The sequence below is a fragment of the Gobius niger genome (assembly GCF_951799975.1).
Source record: "Gobius niger genome assembly, chromosome: 10".
Lineage (NCBI taxonomy): Eukaryota > Metazoa > Chordata > Actinopteri > Gobiiformes > Gobiidae > Gobius > Gobius niger.
The window spans coordinates 6,245,382-6,255,997 of record NC_136861.1 but is presented as its reverse complement, the minus strand read 5'-3'; positions in this window follow the sequence as shown (position 1 = coordinate 6,255,997).

Here is a 10,616-nt window from a genome sequence, read left to right as displayed (position 1 = left end):
CCTTTCATGATGCGAGGCAGTTACTACAGCACTGTCACGCTCGTCCATTCACAAATACTGACAGGTTTGGTGTCCACGTGTAGCACGAAAGGCTGTGACCGAGATGACGCTGTGATCCAAATATGGTCATTTCGAAAATCCTCATATATCCCCAAATTACAACTATATAATGCTATTCCCCTCTTCACCCACACTTTAACAGAGCACATTTTCTCCAGTTCGGCTTTACCCAAAACGAAAAAAAAAAAGTCTAAATAATGATAAAAACACGAGGAAAAAGATTTGGATCAGTTTTGCAGGTCTATATCAGGGGTGGGCAAGTTTTCTTGGTTTAGGGCCGATTTTCTTCATCGTCAAAAGACCGAGGGCCAGAGCTTCTCTACTGGAAGACCGGATTGGGCCCGCGAGCCTGACGTTGCCTACCCCTGGTCTATAGCTTTCAAATGAGGCATTACACTGGCCTATAGGCTGCAACCTTTTAGATTTGGGTAAAGCTGAATTGGAGAAAATGCACTCGGTTAGACCTGGCTCTGTACTTTTGACCTTTTATATAAAATGCCTCATTTTAATGTGAAAATGTGGAGGTATGGACTAAATATAGGAGAGTAGATTTTAACATGAATTCATAGTTCACATCGTAGCACCAGCAGGTGGCGCCAAACCCTGGTGAAGTCGTATAAAAGCCCTTCATGTTTTTGCTCCTCCTTCACCTGCAGCGTCTCGCCTTCATTTCATACGTGTCCCTGAACTGAAGGTATTTGTTTGCACTGATGCAGAACATGTGAACTACGTGTGTGATTCTGATGTTTTCTCTTAAAGGGAAGGCCACCATAGACACTTTATTGAAGCGAAACGCGTGAAGAAAGCGATTTGTAAAACTGTTTCATGAACTACTCAAAGAAGCACCGCAGGATCATCCAGGTCGACCACCGGACTCAGATCTTAAAGGGATGTTTCAGGATTTTTGATTTTTGGCCTCATTTCCTAGTTATCAAGCAGTTCTTATATTTGAAGAGTTTCGTGGCGCTAGGCTAATGCAAGGCTAGTGCATGTCTATGGTATCAGCTAGCCTGCACTAAAAACAGTGTGACCCGCTCCACAGAGCACCTGAGGCAAATCACTTATAACACCAGACTAACCATATAAATGTCTGTGTCCATAGAGTAATGTTTGGAATATAACTGACCTGCATCACATGAATGATCGCATTTTGAGGGACTATTTTCTAGCAGATCACTCCACCGCTGCGTAGCTTATACAACCACGAAGCAGATGCTGCTCAAATATAAGGTATTTTAATGCAAAATGGATCAAATTATTCTATGGACTCAGACATTTATATGGTTAGTCTGGTGTTATAAGTGATTTGCCTCAGGTGCTCTGTGGAGCGGGTCACACTGTTTTTAATGCAGGCTAATGCGCTAGCCTAGCACTAGCCTAGCGCTGCAACACTCTGGATAACTAGGAAATGAGGCCCTATGTCAAAAATCCTGAAATATCCCTTTAACCTAACAATGTGCACAGGTTCCATTTGAGTCAATGATTTTGCTCATTTAGTTCCATTTTAAGATTGTTTTGGACTTTTTGACACAGATGGATAAAAAAAACAAAAAGATTTCTTGTATGTTTTTGTTTATACTGAATCGAGTGCGCTGGGTTGAACTGGTTTTGTAAAATACCAGTAATATCCTTTCAACATTTAACACAGTGATCGACTTTCGCGCTGCAGCCCCTGAACTTCGCTCTGAAATAGAGCTCCACAGTCCCGCCTCCTCTCCGGTCCGGAAGTAAAACTCCCCTTGCTTTGAGACCGTATTGATTTGGAATAAAGTCTTTAACTCCGTAACTACGTCATCTTGGGCTGAATCCAACTCTGTGGTTATAAAGCGACCGCAAAGTCAGACGCAGGTCAAAAAAGCACGTCTGAGATCCATCTAGTTTAACTGCGAACGTTCGTCCTAGAACTACATTACCCAGGATGCTCGGGAGTCCCATGATCTACTACGAGGCTTTTGATTGGTGGAGCTTCACGTTCCCACACGTGTTTATTTATTGTAATGTAGAAAACATATTATAAACAATGTATTAAAACATAATGCAGGCAGATAGTTGACGTTTTATCCATCTAACACTGACAGTAAGAAAAACGTCAGATGGATCAAAAAAATGTTCCCAACGATCCAAATAAACGAACCACTGATCATTTTTATTCCAATTAGCAGGATTCAGATTGTTTAATAGTGAAATAATCTAGAACTTTTGTCTGCAAAGTAGAAAGAAACTCGCCGTGTTTGCTGAAAACCTGGTTGCCTTGACCAGCGGGCGCGATGTCGCAATGGTTCTTGGGATACGGAGTTTCTATAGTCAGGAAGTGAATGATGTCACAGCCTTGTACCTTTGCCTTTTCTTCAACATTATGTCTTCTTTTTGGATTGAAATGAAACATTTTATGGTCACGAATCACTACATAGCTGATTAGCTTTTGCGCTGACGTTAAACTCTTAATATTTGAAGTTTTGGGAAATCAACGGTCGTGTAGACGGGGATTTTTTGCTTCCGGACCGGAGCAACAGGACTGCAAGGGGCGGGACTGTGGAGCTCTGTTAATAGTTGTTATTTTTATATTCAGATCTCAATCCTGTGACTGACGCTTGTGTTTCCCCCTAAATGTGAAGCTGATGATGACGTTTTGAAAACAGACTAAAGCTTCCGGCCTGTGGGAACGGTGACGAGCACGAAGGCGACTGAGATGCATGCTGGGATACCAAAGGCAGTCGTAATACCTCACGAGCTTAAAGGAAACAAATCCCAGTGTGTGTGGTGTCAAACACTGAAGGACGATTCAGATTTTTTAATGAAGTTTACGAGCAGCACTTTTTCATGTTGTTTATTACGTTGATCAATGTTTTGATTTTTCTGATTTGAATAAACTAATACTTTTTTGTAATGTTAACGTTAATTCTCTGTTGTTTTTGATCGAACATCTCAGTATAAACCCGTATGACCCAACCCAGCAGTTACAGAACCAGATCTTTGGGGGTCGACCCTTTAGTCTGAAAATGTCCCATTGGGGCTTGAAAAGTAAAATTGCCAGGGCCGGATTTAAGTAAAATGGGCCCTGGGGTTTTTTCAGGGCCTCCATATACTCAATCAATCAATGTTTATTTATTTACTTATTTACTTATATAGCGCCTCACAACATCTGTCTGTCTGTCTGTTGGATTTCTCTCTGAAAGGATAAAAGAATGATTTTTAAACTTAATTTAAACTTTCCTAAACTTAAACTTTCACTTAAACATAGAACTCGTTTAAAAAATGACACATTTGTGAAAAACAAAACAGTTCAACCTCTTAACTCCCGCCTGAACCGAGAGCATTTTCTCCAGTTTAGTTTTACCTAAATCCTGTAGGCCAGTGTAACGCCTCATTTGAAAGCTAAGATCTACAAAACTCATCTAAATGGATCTTTTTCCTCACGTCGTCAGATTTTGTCATTTTTTGTCACATTTTTTGTCATATTTTGGTCACATTTTTGTCACAATTTTTGTCATTTTTTGCATAATTTATTGTCATTTTTCTTAATAAATTTTTCGTCATTTTTTGTCACATTTTTGGTCACATTTTTGAATATTTTTTTGTCATTTTTTGGTCACATTTTTGTCACATTTTTTGTCATTTTTTGCATAATTTTTTGTCATTTTTTGGTTGCATTTTTGTCACATTTTTTGTCATTTTTTAAATACATTTTTCATCCTTTTTTGTCACATTTTTGTCATTTTTTCTTCACTTTTTTGTCACATCTTCATCATTGTTTTTGTCTCAGTTTTGTTGCTATTTTCACACCTTTTCCCAGAAGCTTTTGGACTGGGGTAAAGCCAAACTGGAGAAAATGTGCTCGGTTCAGGTGGGAGTTAAGGGGTTAACATAATGACCCCAGTTTGAGCTCCATGGCCCTCGCAGAAGAACCTTTGCTTCTGCCAGACTGGTGGGGGGGCTCATTTAAAAGGGGGTTCTGGAGGTCCTCCCACAGAGATCTTTTATTGTAATGGATAATGCATTTTAACAGACCAATAGGTACATTTTTTTAGTGTCAACGCAATGAAAAAGGCTCAGACTTTGTTTAGACCCAGATAAGTCCTGGTTTAGTCCTGGTTTAGTCCTGGTTTAGTCTGAGTTTAGACCTGGTTTGGTCTTGGGTAAAAAGTAATCTGATAAAGCCTTACATGTGAGGGAGTCTGCAAAGAGAGAGGGAACTAATTCGACTGCCCGCACTGAGCACGCACTTTTCTCCTTATGCCCAGGGGCCCCTCAACCCACTGGGACCCTGGTCTTGGCCCCTGTGAGCCCCTGCATTAATCCGGCCTTGGTTCTTACCTGAGCTTAGACGAGTTGATCTGTACCTGTCTGGTCTTTGTGCCTCTGGAAGAGCGTGGTCGCTTCTAACTCCACCCCCGTTTGGAGCCATAGGAATATACTGGGAGAGGCTAAATGCTAACAACATTGTGACTGAGGGCACGCACAACAACCAGACAGGTGCGCATCAACTCGTCTAAGCTCAGGCAAGAACATATCTCAGTAAAAATGGTGGCCTGTTCCCTTTTTTTTTTTTTTTTGTGATCACGTTTTTATTGAGTTGTGCATGTTATCAGGTTTACATACCAATTCCATATGCAAAATACAGTAAGACAACACCACACATAGACACTACACGCTCACACATTCACTCACACCCCCCATGTCCCACCCCTACTGTCCAGGCATGGTAAAAAAAGAAAAAGAAAAAAAAGGACAAGAAAAAAGAATTGATCAAACAACACTGGTAGAAGAGTGATTTAGACAGAACAGACATATTTGCAGTGACATCTACAGAAATAGCTTTGGACACATATAGTTATGTAACATTATAGACAAGGATTATACTGTATTTGGAACACATATAATTATGTACTGTACGTTCATAGTTATTACAGACAATCAAAGCATTTGCAATCAAGTTTCATACAGTAGCTGCGTTTTATGTAACTGGTTTGACCAACATGAGATGTTTTCGCTTTTGGCGCCGTGGATCCGAGCTGCTGAGAGCTCCAACTGGACAATGTCTTTAAAGGAATAAACCACCGTTTTTACAGACTGAGATATGTTCTTACCTTAGCTTTGACGAGTTCTTTAGGACCTGTCTGATCTTCCCCCGTGCCTTCAGTCACGTAAACACAGCGCAGACGGCGTTAGCATTTAGCCTCTCCCCCTCTCCACTATAGCTCCAAAACAGGTCAAGATAGAAGCTACCAAGCTCTTCCACGTTTTCCCTATTTAAATATGGTTACGTGAAGTGTTCCACTACAAAGTATAATTACACAAAATTAAACAATGTGGATAAAAGGGGGACTATATTGTAAGACGTAATAATACCAGGAGTAATTCGAAATCCGTGCAGTAATCTTCACTTTACTGTGCGGATGCCAAACTACTCCTGGTATTATTACGCCTTACAATATAGTCCCCCCTTTTATCCGCTTAGAAAATCCACATTGTTTAATTTTGTGTAATTATACTTTGTAGTGGAACACTTCACGTATTTAAATAGGGAAAACGTGGAAGAGCTTGGTAGCTTCTATCTTGACCTGTTTTGGAGCTATAGAGGAGAGAGGGAGAGGCTAAATGCTAACGCCGTCTGCGCTGTGTTTACGTGACTGAAGGCACGGGTGAAGATCAGACAGGTCCTAAAGAACTCGTCAAAGCTAAGGTAAGAACATATCTCAGTATGGAAAAACGGTGGTTTATTCCTTTAAATGATGAGAGCCGTTGCTCCACACTCAGGGTTTGTCTAAGTTTCCATGATGTGAGCGTGTCTGGTTTCAACCAAAGGGAAAGTGAACGTAGGGCAAAACACCATGAATACCATTCGAAGTTTGGGAGGTTAATGCCACCTGATGGTTTAAGCCGGTATAATGTTGGAGTTTTTATTCTTGTTTTTTTTCCAATTCCATAAGTAGGACCCTATGATGGCATGTGAGGAAGCATGGAGTATGGCCTGTTCCTTTAAGGTTGGGGCCAGTGGTTGTTTATGGTCTCTTCTGTCTGCTGGAACATGGGTGCGCAGGCTCCTTTGTCTGTGCATGAACAGATGGCGCCCCCTTGTGGATATTCAAACATATTTCAGAGACTGGCCTTGTAAATAAATAAGGAAATGAGAAGAACGATTTACTCCACGAAGCACAAAGTTTGTAGCAATACCATTCTTGAACATGCAGCCCAGTGTAAGTATTTAGGATTTTTTTTTCCTAAATACAAGTCATACAGATTTAAAGGAACAGGCGATCGTTTTTCCTAACTGAGACGTCTTCTTCTTACCTGAGCTTAGACGAGTTGATGTGTCTGGTCTTTGTGCGCACGCTCAGTCACGCACAAAGACCAAAGATGTTGTTCGCATGTAGCCTCTCCTCCTCTCCGCTATGGGACACACGGGGGGGAAGTTAGAAGTGACCAAACTCTTCCACGTTTTTAAACACGGTTACACGATCCACAAAATGAAACATGTCGATTTCTAAACGGATACAACGGGGCACTAATAACACCTTATAGTTTCCGTCTGTAACTAGACGTGGATCGTGTAACTCATGTAACTGTATTTAAAAAGGGGAAACGTGGAAGACCCCAGAGAAGAGGAACAGAGGCAAAATGCTAACAACATCTTTGGGCTTTTTGCGTGACTGAGTGCACGCACAAACACCAGACAGGTACACATCAACTCGTCTAAGCTCAGGTAAGAACATATATATATCAGTGTGTAAAATGGTGAACTATTCCTTTAATATGAACAACATCACACCGCTGATCTAAAAGGGGATTTTGCAGATATTAGCATTTATCCACTGTTAGCGCAACTTAAGCTAGCATTAGCATAACATTTACAAGTTGCTTAAACCTTTATAGTTTAGTTTAGTTCGTTTTTAGCAGTTTCTTTCGTTCAGTTTCTTTCTCTTTATTCGCCTTAGTGCCTCTGAATGATTCCATCCCCCCCCCACCAGAGGGCAGCGTGTGTCCACATTTGTCTCATCTCAGTTACAAAACGTTAATGCCCAACTGAACAGATGCTCTTTTTTTTCTTTTTTTACACCAGAAATGAACTCGAGGTAAAAAAAAGGAAGAAAAAAAAAAATGTTTATTTATTTTTAATTCTCCCCAAGATAATTCTCGTTCCATCTTGTTCCTCTGGATATTTTGAACATTTTTACACCACAGAGGCAACATTTTATTGTGTTTTATTGTGATTGTATGACATCACTTTTGGATGAAATAAATGAAAAATTAACATTTTTTGAAAGTCACTTTTGAAATGTATTTGCCATTGTGGGCCCATTCATTTACATAGTCACCCATAGACTTACATTGTAATCCCACAACTATAAAAGGAATTCAAAATGTAATTTCAAACTCAAACAAAATGTAATTTCAAACTATTTTCTGAACCTTGAGGCTTCAAACTAACGCCCTGACACGCTTTTTTTCCACCATGAGGTCATTCTTACCAAAATCAAGTAAAGTTATTCTTGGGGTTTGAAATAAAACGCTCCTCTACCCGCCTCCGAAATTAAAGAAAGTATAGAATGGGGAAGTATTTTATTAAAATGCAACTTTAAACCTAAATATAAGCATTTACTGCAGCACTTCAGGCGAAAGTCTGTGACCCTGAAAGACTGAGTTCCACTGTTCTCACATATACCACTCAAAGAGTGCATCAACTCGTCTTGTTTACGCATGAAAGAAAACCAGAATTATGTTTTAAAAGATTCATCAGCCCAGCACAATAATAGACAATAATCCGAATGCCCATCTCGAGGCCTCTACAAACCGTCCTGGACTTTGTGACAGTGAAGCTATTGTCTGGTTTAAAGGAAACATGTTAAAAAGTGAACAAGCTAAGGCTGATCATCCAGGGTTTTATTATGTGGACACAGCAGGTCCATTAACATTTAACTGTGAGACTGAGCTGGTGCTACAGAGATCAATAAAGGCTCCTCTTATCTTTGTCCCAAAGGTCACTATAAAAGACGATCCACCTGGCACAGCAGCAGCGTTAGAGCAGATCAGTGTGACATCATGCGTGGCCTGAGCGCGGGGGCGTGGCTTAGAAGGCGGGGTCGAGCAGCGACGGCATATTTTGTCAATGGGGTCGACTGAGGCCCTGTCCATACGAAGACAAGCTGAGGACCAAACGAGCCCGGCGTTTTGGGGGTCTGTAAATGAACATTTTCCAAACCAGGTCCCAGAGTGGAAAGATCTCAAAACGCCGTTTGCGTTACGTCTCCGCAGCTTTTACTAAAACGATGACATCCCAGCTCCAGAGTCTGTGATCCATAATCTACTGACCTTATAATGAGTTTTCCTCATGGATCTGTGATGGTTTGACTCCGCTCCTCTTTGCTCCACTGCCGTCCACATGCCACAGGTGACAAGTAGAAAAACCAGTCAGTCTGTGTTTGACAGTAAAAGTCACTGACAGGTTTTTCTGCTTTAGTCCAGTTTCGTCTGAAGAATAAACTCTCCTCCTCGTCTCTTCTGTAGATCCTAAATCCTTGAATCAGGCTGCGTCCGAAACCATCAAATTATAGCCTCTAAGTCTAAGCACGAACACGAGCAACTGATCCTTAACCTTTCATGGGGTCGACTGTTCGATCTATGCAGTTAGTGAACTGGAGCTTCAGCAGAATTTGCAGAATTCGACCGTCCTTACCCAGGGGAAGGGACATAACCAACAGCTGCTATTCTTCTTCTTCTTTAAGGTTATTGGCAGACTTCAGGTAAACAAAAACGCATGTTGCCCCCTACTGTCTTGCATTAAGCAATAACAAAGTGTCCAAATGAGCCACACATTTCCCTTTAGTGCTATTTTATCTCAACACCTTTCTCATAAAGCTGCAGTAGCAAATTAGCCATGTGAACTAAGTTTCTACTAAATGAAAGCAAAAGCACAAGTTTCCTGAGGCGGCTCTTTAACACACTGACATGTGGTGATGACAACATGGATTTTGTCACTTTTATACACATAGCTCTTAACCTCTTACCTCCCGCCTGAACCAAGAGCATTTTCTCCAGTTCAGCTTCACCCAAATCCTGTAGGCCAGTGCAATGCCTCATTTGAAAGACCTACAAAACTAAATTGATCTTTTTCCTCACATCATCAGATTTTTTTTCATCCCTTTTTTTGTTGGGCAGTCATCCCATTTTTGTCAAATTTTCGTGACTTTTTTGTCACTTTTTCGTTAAATTATTCGCATTTTTTTGTCAAATTCTTATCACTTTTTTGTCCATTTTTTGTCACTTTTTCGTCAATTTTTTCTCACTTTTTTGACATTTTCATCCTTGTTTTCGTCTGAGTTTTGTTGCTATTTTCACACCTTTTTTCCAGAAGCTTTTGAACTGGGGTAAAGCTGGAGAAAATGTGCTCAGTTCAGGTGGGAGTTAAGGGGTTAACCGGTTAGTTAGCACCAGAGGTCCCTATGCTAAAGTGGCTATGATAGTTAGCACTGAGGCTCCTTTCCCTTCTTAACTGACAGCCCAATTCGGAAGCTTCTTGTCATGGCGGACGCTGACGCACATCCGGTTTGGCATAGGACTACCAAAGTTTACTGCGCATGCTCCACTACATCTTGTTCTATTATCTGTGTTAGCGTCACAGCGCCTCACACAGGCCTGGAAGATGAATTACGCCGTTTCCACAGACCTGAGTCGACCCATGTGGACGCACACGTTTACTGAGCTGCTTCATGCTGACAAAGAAAGTTTCTGAAAACAGAAGCATCTTGTCTTCGTGTGGATATAGCCTTTTAGATTTGGGTAAAGCTTGAGAGAATATGCTCGGTTAACAAACACCGTCCTACAGTAAACGTGCTCAAATTACATCACTCTATATTCAATTCAACTTCAATTCAAGTTTATTTGTACAGTGTTGGGTAGTAACTGAATACGTATTTACAGTTACTTTCCAAATATCAAAGGAAGACACTGAAGTGCTCAATCATTACATTTCACTTTCATATTCATCACAATCAGAAAGAGAAGGTCAAAGGAAAAGTTCAGCTTTTCATTCCGGGCTGTGGGCGTCCGAGTTAGTGGAAAATAAAATTACATGTGTTGTTGTGTAGCTGCATGTTTTTAATCATACACCGCTTTTATGCATGAATATAATGAAAGTCAACAAGTATTCAGAGTGTTCAGAGTACAGTACTCTGATTGGACAAAGTAACGGAATAAGTTACAAAATACACTTTAAGGCAAGGATTCAGTATTCTGTGACTAAATACGATATCAAAGTATTCTCCCCAACACTGTTTGAACGGCTCATTTAAAAACAACAGGTCAAGATACTCAACTCCAGAGGAAGTGTTTCCAGCCTGGCCTTGAACTGTCCTGACCTGAGACCCGGCAGACTGAGGCAGATATGGGCAAACCTTTCCATGCACGGGCCACATCGGGTTTATGATGCACCAAGAGCCAGATCAGAGCTAGAATTGGGTTGTTTCAAACAAGTATAATTCTCAGATAGACTGTAATTGCTGAAACACATTTTATAAAGCAACAAAACAGCTGCAGTTTTGTGTTATCTTTTTTCATGT